Source organism: Ascaphus truei, chromosome 1, assembly GCF_040206685.1.
Source record: "Ascaphus truei isolate aAscTru1 chromosome 1, aAscTru1.hap1, whole genome shotgun sequence".
Taxonomy (NCBI): Eukaryota; Metazoa; Chordata; class Amphibia; order Anura; family Ascaphidae; genus Ascaphus; species Ascaphus truei.
The window spans coordinates 304,703,795-304,716,306 of record NC_134483.1 but is presented as its reverse complement, the minus strand read 5'-3'; the positions used below and the strand labels follow the sequence as shown (position 1 = coordinate 304,716,306).

General features: G+C 51.3%; 1 long non-coding RNA gene across 1 annotated transcript in view; it reads left to right on the top strand.

The window, feature by feature from the left end:
* The first annotated feature begins 5,191 nt into the window (after positions 1–5,191).
* LOC142470748 (uncharacterized) overlaps positions 5,192–12,512 on the top strand; it is a 12,756-nt gene continuing 5,435 nt past the window's right edge. Inside the window, exons 1-3 of the long non-coding RNA XR_012789323.1 lie at positions 5,192–5,324; positions 6,682–7,183; positions 9,197–9,317. This is a non-coding gene — a long non-coding RNA (uncharacterized LOC142470748). The remainder of the gene's footprint in view (positions 5,325–6,681; positions 7,184–9,196; positions 9,318–12,512) is intronic.

The window sequence follows — 12,512 nt, the reverse complement described above, 5'->3', positions numbered from 1 at the left end:
CTCCTGTCCACTGCCCCCCCCTCCTGTCCACTGCCCCCCCTCCTGTCCACAGCCCCCCCTCCTGTCCACAGCCCCCCCTTCCTGTCCACTGCCCCCCCCTCCTGTCCACTGCCCCTCCCCTCCTGTCCACTGCCCCCCCTCCTGTGCACAGCCCCCCCTCCTGTCCACAGCCCCCCCTTCCTGTCCACTGCCCTCCCCCTCCTGTCCACTGCCCCCCCCCCTCCTGTCCACTGCCCCCCCTCCTGTCCTCTGCCCCCCCCCTCCTGTCCACTGCCCCCCCCTCCTGTCCTCTGCCCCCCCCTCCTGTCCACTGCCCCCCCCTCCTGTCCACTGCCCCCCCTTCCTGTCCACTGCCCCCCCCTCCTGTCCACCCCTCCTGTCCACTGCCCCCCCTCCTGTCCACAGCCCCCCCTTCCTGTCCACTGCCCCCCCCTTCTGTTCACTGCCCCTCCCCTCCTGTCCACTGCCCCCCCTCCTGTCCACTGCCCCCCCTCCTGTCCACAGCCCCCCCTCCTGTCCACAGCCCCCCCTTCCTGTCCACTGCCCTCCCCCTCCTGTCCACTGCCCCTCCCCTCCTGTCCACTGCCCCCCCCTCCTGTCCACTGCCCCCCCTCCTGTCCTCTGCCCCCCCCCCTCCTGTCCACTGCCCCCCCCTCCTGTCCACTGCCCCCCCCTCCTGTCCACTGCCCCCCCCTCCTGTCCACTTCCCCCCCCTCCTGTCCACTGCCCCCCCCCTCCTGTCCACTGCCCCCCCCTCCTGTCCACTGCCCCCCCCTCCTGTCCACTGCCCCCCCCTCCTGTCCACTGACCCCCCCTCCTGTCCACTGCCCCCCCCCTCCTGTCCACTGCCCCCCCCCTCCTGTCCACTGCCCCCCCCCTCCTGTCCACTGCCCCCCCCCCTCCTGTCCACTGCCCCCCCCCTCCTGTCCACTGCCCCCCCCCTCCTGTCCACTGCCCCCCCCCCTGTCCACTGCCCCCCCCCTCCTGTCCACTGCCCCCCCCCTCCGTTCCACTGCCCCCCCCCTCCTGTCCACTGCCCCCCCTCCTGTCCACTGCCCCCCCTCCTGTCCACTGCCCCCCCCTCCTGTCCACTGCCCCCCCCTCCTGTCCACTGCCCCCCCCCCTCCTGTCCACTGCCCCCCCCCTCCTGTCCACTGCCCCCCCCCTCCTGTCCACTGCCCCCCCCCTCCTGTCCACTGCCCCCCCCCCTCCTGTCCACTGCCCCCCCCCCTCCTGTCCACTGCCCCCCCCCTCCTGTCCACTGCCCCCCCTCCTGTCCACTGCCCCCCCCTCCTGTCCACTGCCCCCCCCCTCCTGTCCACTGCCCCCCCCCCTCCTGTCCACTGCCCCCCCCCTCCTGTCCACTGCCCCCCCTCCTGTCCACTGCCCCCCCTCCTGTCCACTTCCCCCCCCCCTCCTGTCCACTGCCCCCCCCCTCCTGTCCACTGCCCCCCTCCTGTCCACTGCCCCCCCTCCTGTCCACTGCCCCCCTCCTGTCCACTGCCCCCCCTCCTGTCCACTGCCCCCCTCCCCCTCCTGTCCACTGCCCCCCTCCCCCCTCCTGTCCACTGCCCCCCCTCCTGTCCACTGCCCCCCCCCTCCTGTCCACTGCCCCCCCCCTCCTGTCCACTGCCCCCCCCCTCCTGTCCACTGCCCCCCCCTCCTGTCCACTGCCCACCCCTCCTGTCCACTGCCACCCCCTCCCCCCTCCTGTCCACTGCCCCCCCTCCTGTCCACTGCCCCCCCCTCCTGTCCACTGCCCCCCCCTCCTGTCCACTGCCCCCCCCCTCCTGTCCACTGCCCCCCCCCTCCTGTCCACTGCCCCCCCCTCCGGTCCACTGCCCCCCCCCTCCTGTCCACTGCCCCCCCCTCCTGTCCACTGCCCCCCCCCTCCTGTCCACTGCCCCCCCCTCCTGTCCACTGCCCCCCCTCCTGTCCACTGCCCCCCCCTCCTGTCCACTGCCCCCCCTCCTGTCCACTGCCCCCCCCTCCTGTCCACTGCCCCCCCCTCCTGTCCACTGCCCCCCCCTCCTGTCCACTGCCCCCCCCTCCTGTCCACTGCCCCCCCCTCCTGTCCACTGCCCCCCCCCCCTCCTGTCTACTGCCCCCCCCTCCTGTCCACTGCCCCCCCCCTCCTGTCCACTGCCCCCCCTCCTGTCCACTGCCCCCCCCTCCTGTCCACTGCCCCCCCCCCTCCTGTCCACTGCCCCCCCCCCTCCTGTCCACTGCCCCCCCCCTCCTGTCCACTGCCCCCCCTCCTGTCCACTGCCCCCACTCCTGTCCACTGCCCCCCCCTCCTGTCCACTGCCCCCCCCCTCCTGTCCACTGCCCCCCCTCCTGTCCACTGCCCCCCCCCTCCTGTCCACTGCCCCCCCCCTCCTGTCCACTGCCCCCCCTCCTGTCCACTGCCCCCCCCCTCCTGTCCACTGCCCCCCCCCCTCCGTTCCACTGCCCCCCCCCTCCTGTCCACTGCCCCCCCTCCTGTCCACTGCCCCCCCTCCTGTCCACTGCCCCCCCCTCCTGTCCACTGCCCCCCCCCTCCTGTCCACTGCCCCCCCCTCCTGTCCACTGCCCCCCCCCTCCTGTCCACTGCCACACCCTCCTGTCCACTGCCCCCCCTCCTGTCCACTGCCCCCCCCCTCCTGTCCACTGCCCCCCCCTCCTGTCCACTGCCTCCCCTCCTGTCCACTGCCCCCCCTCCTGTCCACTTCCCCCCCCCCTCCTGTCCACTGCCCCCCCCTCCTGTCCACTGCCCCCCCCCCCCTCCTGTACACTGCCCCCCCCCTCCTGTCCACTGCCCCCCTCCTGTCCACTGCCCCCCCTCCTGTCCACTGCCCCCCCTCCTGTCCACTGCCCCCCCTCCTGTCCACTGCCCCCCTCCCCCTCCTGTCTACTGCCCCCCTCCCCCCTCCCCCCTCCTGTCCACTGCCCCCCCCCTCCTGTCCACTGCCCCCCCCTCCTGTCCACTGCCCCCCCCCTCCTGTCCACTGCCCCCCCCTCCTGTCCACTGCCCCCCCCCTCCTGTCCACTGCCACCCCCTCCCCCCTCCTGTCCACTGCCCCCCCTCCTGTCCACTGCCCCCCCCCTCCTGTCCACTGCCCCCCCCTCCTGTCCACTGCCCCCCCTCCTGTCCACTGCCCCCCCCTCCTGTCCACTGCCCCCCCCCCTCCTGTCCACTGCCCCCCCCTCCTGTCCACTGCCCCCCCTCCTGTCCACTGCCCCCCCCTCCTGTCCACTGCCCCCCCTCCTGTCCACTGCCCCCCCCTCCTGTCCACTGCCCCCCCCTCCTGTCCACTGCCCCCCCTCCTGTCCACTGCCCCCCCCTCCTGTCCACTGCCCCCCCCTCCTGTCCACTGCCCCCCCCTCCTGTCCACTGCCCCCCTCCTGTCCACTGCCCCCCTCCTGTCCTCTGCCCCCCCCCTCCTGTCTACTGCCCCCCCCTCCTGTCCACTGCCCCCCCCTCCTGTCCACTGCCCCCCCCTCCTGTCCACTGCCCCCCCCTCCTGTCCACTGCCCCCCCCCCTCCTGTCCACTGCCCCCCCCCTCCTGTCCACTGCCCCCCCCCTCCTGTCCACTGCCCCCCCTCCTGTCCACTGCCCCCCCCTCCTGTCCACTGCCCCCCCCTCCTGTCCACTGCCCCCCCCCTCCTGTCCACTGCCCCCCCCTCCTGTCCACTGCCCCCCCCCTCTTGTCCACTGCCCCCCCTCCTGTCCACTGCCCCACCCTCCTGTCCACTGCCCCCCCCCTCCTGTCCACTGCCCCCCCCTTCCCACCGCCTCCCCCCTTCCCACCCCCTTCCCTCCCCCTTCCCACCGCCTCCCCCTTCCCACCCCCTTCCCTCCCCCCTTCCCACCCCCTTCCCATCGCCTCCCCCCCTTCCCACCCCCTTCCCACCGCCTCCCCCCCCCTTCCCACCGCCTCCCCCCCTTCCCACCGCCTCCCCCCCCTTCCCACCGCCTCCCCCCCCTTCCCACCGCCTCCCCTCCCCCTTCCCACCGCCTCCCCCCCCCTTCCCACCGCCTCCCCCCCCCTTCCCACCGCCTCCCCCCCCTTCCCACCACCTCCCCCCCCTTCCCACCGCCTCCCCCCCCCTTCCCACCGCCTTCCCCCCCCCTTCCCACCGCCTCCCCCCCTTCCCACCGCCTCCCCCCCCCCTTCCCACCGCCTCCCCCCCCTTCCCACCGCCTCCCCCCCCCTTCCCACCGCCTCCCCTCCCCCTTCCCACCGCCTCCCCCTTCCCAACACCTCCCCCCCCTTATCCCACCACCTTCCCCCCTTCCCACCACCTCCCCCTTCCCCCCTTCCCACCACCTCCCCCTTCCCCCCCTTCCCACCACCTTCCCCCTCCTCCCCCTTCCCACCAACTCCCCCCCCTTCCCACCACCTCACCCCTCCTCCCCCTTCCCACCACCTCCCCCCTCCTCCCCACCACCTCCCCCTTCACACCACCTCCCCCCTCCTCCCCCTTCCCACCACCTCCCCCCACCCACCGCACGCCTTCAACAGACTCCCCACACACTCGACACACACCTGCCGCATTCTGACCCTACGCAACAATATCACTGACCAGCTGTCACCCGCACTCGCCACACACCCGCCGCCTCACACCCTAGCAGGACCCCAACCCACAGCCACCACTCACTACCCACGCGCCACCCGTACTGAACACCCACCCGCCGCCTCACACACGCTCACACCCTAGCAGGACACACGCCTCACATTTTTACATCACTTATGTCACCAAAATATACATTGTACTGTGGTGTGTTTACAATAAACCATTTTTTTACAACATCGTATTACATTTTCTTCCATCTTTCTTTTCAACATTATTATCCAACCTTTACAACAAATAGTCACCTATTGTTCCACCATTTATAAATAATAATACCTATTAGGTATTTACATCCCGGGCAACGCCGGGTCTCTCAGCTAGTAAAATATAAATTCCATTAAGTCTCACTTGGTCTAGAACCCCCAAAATGTTACTTATTTGGTCCATGGACGCTTCATTACATTGTGAGCTGCAGCAAATGTGAAAATACATGCACCCTACAGTAAAGGGGTAAACGTAATATTAATTTCCCAGCTAGCACTACAAATCTCATTCACTTAAAATCTTACTGTCCTAAAAATAAAGTTTTAACATTTTTGAATCGTTTTTTTTTTATTTATTTTTTCCTTCGCGCAAGTGTTGCTGGGAGTTGTAGTCTCCTCTCCCCGCTGTTTCCTTGTCTGCCTGCACGTAGACCCGCAGCGAGCACAAAATCAGATCCGGAGGCTGGAGCGGTGGTTCCCGTCCCCTGGAAGCACCCACTCCCAAAGTAACTCCAGAAGCAGCGCGGTGTGCATTTTGGGCTCTGTTGCGCGCGGGTACCGGCAGCTCCTGGGTCAGGGTTCGGTCCTAGCCTCTCTGAGTTGCTTTGCATAGGAGCAGTGAAGCTCTTTACTGGTGTGTGTGTGTGATGCGTAAAAGTTCTGGTGGTCACACTGGCTGGCGCTCTGTAGTCTCGGTCCAGCCACTGACTGTAGGTTTGCAGCATGTTGACACTAGCAAGCTGCCAGGAAGATCTTTTAATCGGTTGAATTCATCCTTCTGTCTTCAAGGTTTGATTTACTTTGATAGTGGATGTGCATACATATGTATTTACTTTCAGTGGTGTGTAATGTTCTGGAAAAGGAATCAAATGCATTGGAAGGACTTCTTGTGTTGACTCTTTCGCTGCCAGCGGGGTAATGTGTGCGTGTCTTGCCTCTCTGGTAGTGAATGTGTTAATTTAGTTAGAAGACTAATGTACCAAAACTGTGGTTTAGCTTTGCTATGTTGATGTGATTGACATGATTTTGATCCTGTGGCATGTTGTAGGTGGGTATTGTAAGTAGGCTGATTCCTCGGTTCTTGACAGGTATTTTCTAAACTGTCTTAATCTCTGTGCTGCTGACCCCCACTTTTAACATATCCCAGTTCCTCTTGTGTCATGGTTGCTGATGCCATCACAACATAATGGTAGTAGTTTCATCCAATGGCTTGAGATCCATCCCCATTTGGATTGGTGGATTGTTTGTGTATAAAGTGACAGCGAGGAGAGAATATGACGACATAGTAGGGAATTTCTCAGATTGTTCAAGATCTTAATTCACTTAAATGGATTTGGAAGCTTTGGAGGTTTTACATGTGGCATTGGTCACTTGTGTGTTTTCATCTGACTTCTCATGACCCGTGATTGTAGCTTTAATGGTGAACCACAGAACCAACTTCCTCTTTTGGTGGCGCTATTATGTGACAATCCTAGTCTTTTGTGAAATGAAAACGTGCAGCCATTAGTGACCGTATTGGTAATTTCAGTCCTAAAGTTTGGGTAATTGTTCTTTTGTGTGGCAATAGTGCATTGCAGAAGTTCACTGTAGTGTCAGATAATTCAACTAAACGACACTATTGCAGAATTTCTTTGATTTATATTTACCTGTAATGTTAAAACAGTCAAATAATACATTGGATGCAAACCAGAGAACAGACGTGTGTGTGTGACAGGAGGAAGCTTTATATCACTGTACTAGAGCATATGAGTTTGTCAATTGGGTTGGGCTTAGAAAACAAATGCACTGAGAACCCTCAACAGGGATTTGCTGAGGACTAATGTTGTAATGTGTTAGTCATCCATTATCTGCCTCTTTTCACAGGTTCTCACTGAAGACGGGTGTTGGCATGATGCTGGGTAATTGTGAGTGATCTGTAACTTGTAGTTGCAGAGCACCAGGGTGCAAGCCCCTTGCGGGGGGGGGGGGAGTCAAGCATCTCAACTTGCACTGTGCTGGAACATCTTTCCCGCACGGAAGTACAACGTTAGCCTAAAGAAAAAACTGTGTTCAATCAGGAGGATGTTTCTTTCCAGCAAATCCTAGATCCCAGAGTTGCATCGTCCACCTTCCAGCGCTTCACCTCCTGAAGACGGATGGGCTGTCAACAGCTGTAGGATGCCTGTGGGGCTCGCAGTAATGAAGTAGTGGGCTGATACAGCAGCCTAATTGCCAGGATTACAACGCTGCCTTTTATTTGCCACCGTAATAAGGCAAGGAACAGCAGGGTGAACATGGCCAGCCTCATTAGCAGCTTGATCCTACTATTTCTTATTTTCCAAGACAGCTGTTACTGTTTCAGGAGCCCTAGATCTGTCTTTAAGAGGTGAGGAAAGTTTAAGCTTATGTGAGTGGATATAGATATAGATTTTTTTTTTAAGTAGTCCACTTTATTTGACACACAGATGTAATTGTTTTGTCCTCAAGTCTTTTTTGTGATATTGATTTTTTTCTTAATTTGTGTGTGTGTGTGTGTGTGTATGTATATATATATATATATATAATATATATATATAAAAAAAAAATTTTTTTATTATTATAAAGGTGTTGGGTATTCACTGCTGTGCTTCTGTACGATGAAATCTGCACATTTACATGAATACATTTGTCCTCTGATGGTGTTTAAAAATGAGCTGTGATTGCTAGGAAAACATAAATGTATCAGTCTCTATAATTATTACATTAAATATTTATACGCACATATATTATTCACTACAATATTCTCTGATTATTCCATTTCGTATGCATCTTTCTCTTCCAAAGGCCTGTATTATTTCTGAAAAGCTTTGTTATTTAAGGAAGTATTATTTTTACAGCCACTATACTCATGTCTATTTTGTACAGTGTATTAATAGATCGAGAGTATAGATGATCTACAACAAATTTGCGCAAATGCATGCCAGTTAAGAATTGGTTGGTCATGAGTTCCTAATGTCAACAGATTTCATGCAACAATGCAAACTTCTTGCCAGTTTATATTTACACATTGAATTTCAATTCCCAACATATTTGGCGCAGAATGCAATTCTGTAATATTGTTTTATTTATTAATGCCATTTCTACATATATTAGCATAGAAAATATCTGTACCCCTGAGAAACTGAGAAACCAGTTTATTTAGAAAAAGCAATTGCTTTAATTGTCTGATTCACTGGTCCATCGTGATCTAGCAACCATACGCTTACTTCAAATCCTCTCTCTGCCCCTGTACCTTAAAAAAAAAATATATATATATATAGCAAATGGCAATATTACTGTGTAATTTGCATGTCATTATATATATAATTTATCATTCTATAAATAAAAGTTCTGGCAGATTTATTAGATTGGAAAAACACACACATGAGCAGGAAATGAAAACCGGAGTAGAAATGCTAGAGAAGATTACTTTAGATGCAGAAAGCAGGTATTGTTTGAACAAACATAAATGACAGACATCCTGTGATAGATCCTGATGTTCCATGAACAGCTCTGTTTTATTTATTATGCTTATGTAAATAATATTCTAGTCATGTGCTCATATTAAAATGTTTTATGATGCAAGATCTTTACTCATGCTCCTTTTAGGTTCATCATTAAATTACAAAATGGGTTTAAACTGATGTGAAGGGGTCAACTCATGTCTATGTTGGCATAACTAATTACTTTAATAAGGCATTAAATCATCTACAATGATTAGTCAAGACAATTATAAGATGTGAAAGCATCATAGAATCCCAAATCTAACATTGGTGTGCATCTTTCTAATTCCATTGAGCTCCATGCTGAAAATGAACAGTTTGGCTGTCCAAGCTTCTTCTACAGCATTCTGGAAAGTGAAAGATACTGCTGCAAACTTTACTGCGTATTACAAAAAGTATCAATGAGTGTGAACTGTTTGCAGCTGTCATATTGCCTCTAGTCTAGGTTTAGGAGCCTAATCAAACCTATTCCTATTCTTCTGGATCCCGTTACCAAGATGGTTTAATGATTTATTTGTAGTAAGATAAATAAATAAATACAGCTATCTTTTATATACTGTCCTATTATCTACTTATATCACAGCCTCTACCTCTGTCGCAGCTCACAGCCTTCATTGTCTATGCACTTAGAATTTCCAGTTTTAGTCCTTTTTACTAACTAATACTGTACTTCACTTTCTAAATGTGTTGTCTTCTCAGCATGTGTACGGTTTGCTACTTATATCTGAAGAAAAGATATTGAACTTGTCTTAATTACTTGATTTGTAGTTACAAAATAGAGCTCATTACTGTAACTTGTAGGCATGTAGAACAGAGTTCATGATGGAATAAAAAAAAGAAACTTAAAATGTTTATTTTTCATTTTTTTTTTATTGAAGATATAAGGAACCATCCAGATTTCTTTCCAATGACTGCTTGGGAACAACACGGCCTGTAATGTCTCCAGGCTCGTCAGATTATACACTGGATATACGAATGCCAGGGGTAACACCAGCAGAGGTGAGGAGTAATTGTTGTTCATATTGTGCTATGATATTGGGGGATAGAGAACACCTGTGAAACAATGAAGGAAAGAGAACACCTGTGAAACAATGAACGGGATAAGGTCTCCGGTATGGTTAGCACAAAAATAAATGTAGATTTACAACTTTGGTAAGGATGGGCGCAATTACTTCTACAGTATTACTTTCTTACCACTTCATTGCAGCAGTTTTCTATCAGTGTGTTAACATTTTTGTCAGAAATGACTAACAAATACAATATGTATTCACAAAGAGAAATTATTGTTGAAAAATAATCAGACATTTTTTGTATCATGTGCTTTTCACAACTGTATTGTATAGTCTACAAAGGTATAGTTCAATTTCTTGCAATTTTTTTGTTGCAATGGAGCAATCCATGCAATATCCTGTGTTAAAAAATAAAAAAAAACATTTCTTTAGTATTAAATTATGCTTACTAAAAAACTATTTTTGAATTCACTTGTTAATGCCATTTTTAGTGAGTTTTAATATAATGAGCATCCTTTGATTTCTATAGCGGGTTTTAGCACACATCCCCAGCAGTGCAAGATTTTTTTGTAACACTTTCCTGTGTGTGATCATTTGTTACCAATATCACCAGCAGTTTGAGCTGTAAACTGTAACAATAGATAATGTTATCTTGGTAATAAAAGGATACATTGTAGCTGCTGAGTTACACGGACTGAAGGATTGATTGAAACTGAAAGGCAGCTGTTTAGTGAACCCTGGGAAGCAGGATTTTGCTGATCAATCATGGGAGAACCAATCAATCATTCATTTAGGTAATTTGTTTTCAATAAAGGTAATGAAAGTGTCCATATATTTATTTATTTAAAGTACTGTTTGGATTGCCTCTTTAAATCTTAATCATGTAATCATTAATTTAGATGATTTCTTGCCTTACAGGAATCCTTGTTTTTAATTGTTGTGCCCAGCCTTTTAGAAGCACTAATGTTCCATTTTCAGTCTGTTTTCCTGTTATACGTCTGAATTAAATTAGCTCTAAATAACTAGCCTCTCATTACCCCTTCTGCAATAATATATTCAGTAGGAAAGTTTCGAGCACTACATTTCATGGTGAATTGTTTTTCAGACTGCTCGGCGGGAAGTAAAAGCAGCAAGATGTGAAATCTTATATGGATTTTTAAAATAAATCAGTTCTAATAATATTTTTCAATTCTTAATACCATTTTTAATGAGTTTTTAACACATCCTTTGATTTTCTATAGCGAGTTTAGCTCACCTCCCAAGCAGTGCAAGATTTGTGATAATTTGTTGCCAATGTTCCCAGCAGTTTGATCTGTAAATTGTAACAATAGATAATGTTACCTTGGTAATATAAGGATACATTGTAGCTGCTGAGTTACACTGACTGAAGCAGCCATTATGTTGGCCAAAAAATCCAGGATTTTATAACAGGTGCACCAAACAATTGCCAGCGTAGAATGTAGAATTATACATTGTCACAGGCTTTACATATACAAATAAGAAGAAAACAAATGGGTGTGTGTGTGTGTGTGTGTGTGTGTGTGTGTGTGTGTGTGTGTGTGTGTGTGTGTGTGTGTGTGTGTGTGTGTGTCAATAAGAGATGGTCCTTTCCCTCTGAAGGGATGCAGAGGCTGAGATGGAGAAGCCTGTTGTTATGCTGCAGTAGGTGATGATGACTCATTGTTGCAGATGGAATTTTTTTTTCCTATTGAGAAAATAATAGGGGTTTCCATTAATGTGGAAAGAAATCTGGAGGCGTGTAAGTTTCCCTATAGACCTTCAGCTATCGCACAACGAAATAAGTGCAAGACCATAGTAGGCTGCACATAGTAGCATATTAATTGGATCAAACAACCCCCTCTGTGCAGCAGTGGCACATGATGAACAAGTTTCTCTTCTAGAAGTTATACAGAAGCTGATAGCAAGTTATCTCCAATATTGTTAGTCTGCAGGCACGTTTAGCTCATTAATGCTTCTTGGATGATACCTCACTTGGCCAGCAGCATTTTGTTCTTTAGGTTATTGTTATTGAACCAACACCGTACATTTTTGATTAGCTCTGATTCACTAGTAATGTAGATGGTCACAATGGGGTTTTTTTTTTTTATAACTTTAAAAAAAAAATATATATATAATGTTGCCATGACCTATTTAAGTTAAGGTGTATGATTTCTCTTTCTGTTTTTAATTAGATGAAAACCTTGGACAGGTTATCTAATTAGATTACTAATTCTTCTATAAGTGCATGCATTTTCGGCAATCATATAATTCGTTGTTACCTAGCTTCCTTCTACTAGTGTGTGCAAGATTATTTCAGCATTTAATTCTTCAGAACCCTCTCTAGCGTGTGTGTGTGTGTGTGTGTGTGTGTAGTGTTGTGGTATGGCCTAAATCACAGTATGAACGCGAAGCCTTCAAACAGTTAAGGGACCGAACTTGCTATAAGGAATTGGCTGCTGATCCGACAAACAAGTTCAAAATTGAACTTGACACAATTCTCAGTGAAGCATGTGCCTTGGGTACAATAACATCGAAAAATAGAGACAGTCTGGTCACGAAACATCCGACGACTGCTACATTCTATTTATTACCCAAGATACATAAAAGCTTAACTAATCCACCAGGAAGGCCAATAGTGGCCGGTATCGGTAGCTTACGTGAACCTATTAGTAAATTCCTGGACCCCTATTTATGTCCAGCGGTTGAAGCATTGCCATTGTATCTCCGTGACACCATGGATGTCCTATCCAGACTCGATGGTGTCACGGTGGATGCAAATACAATCATTGCCACATGTGACGTGGAAGCTCTGTACACGTCTATAAGCCACAAAGACGGTTTATCTGCTGCTGAGTTCTTCCTTAGAATGTCACAATTCAGCCCTAATCTCATTGATTTACTCCTACAACTTTTGTCCTTTATTTTACACCATAACTTTTTTGTTTTTAAGAATCGTTTTTATCTGCAGACAAGAGGGACAGTGATGGGGGCCACTTGTGCCCCCTCGTATGCAAATTTATTTTTGGGCTGGTGGGAAAGGGAAGTGGTGTTTTGTGAGGATAATATCCATTTGACCTCGCATGTTCTGTTGTGGTTGAGATACATCGATGACATTCTTATCCTATGGCAGGGCACTGCCGCTGAGTTTAGGAGTTTCATTGATGTGCTCAACCACAATGAACAC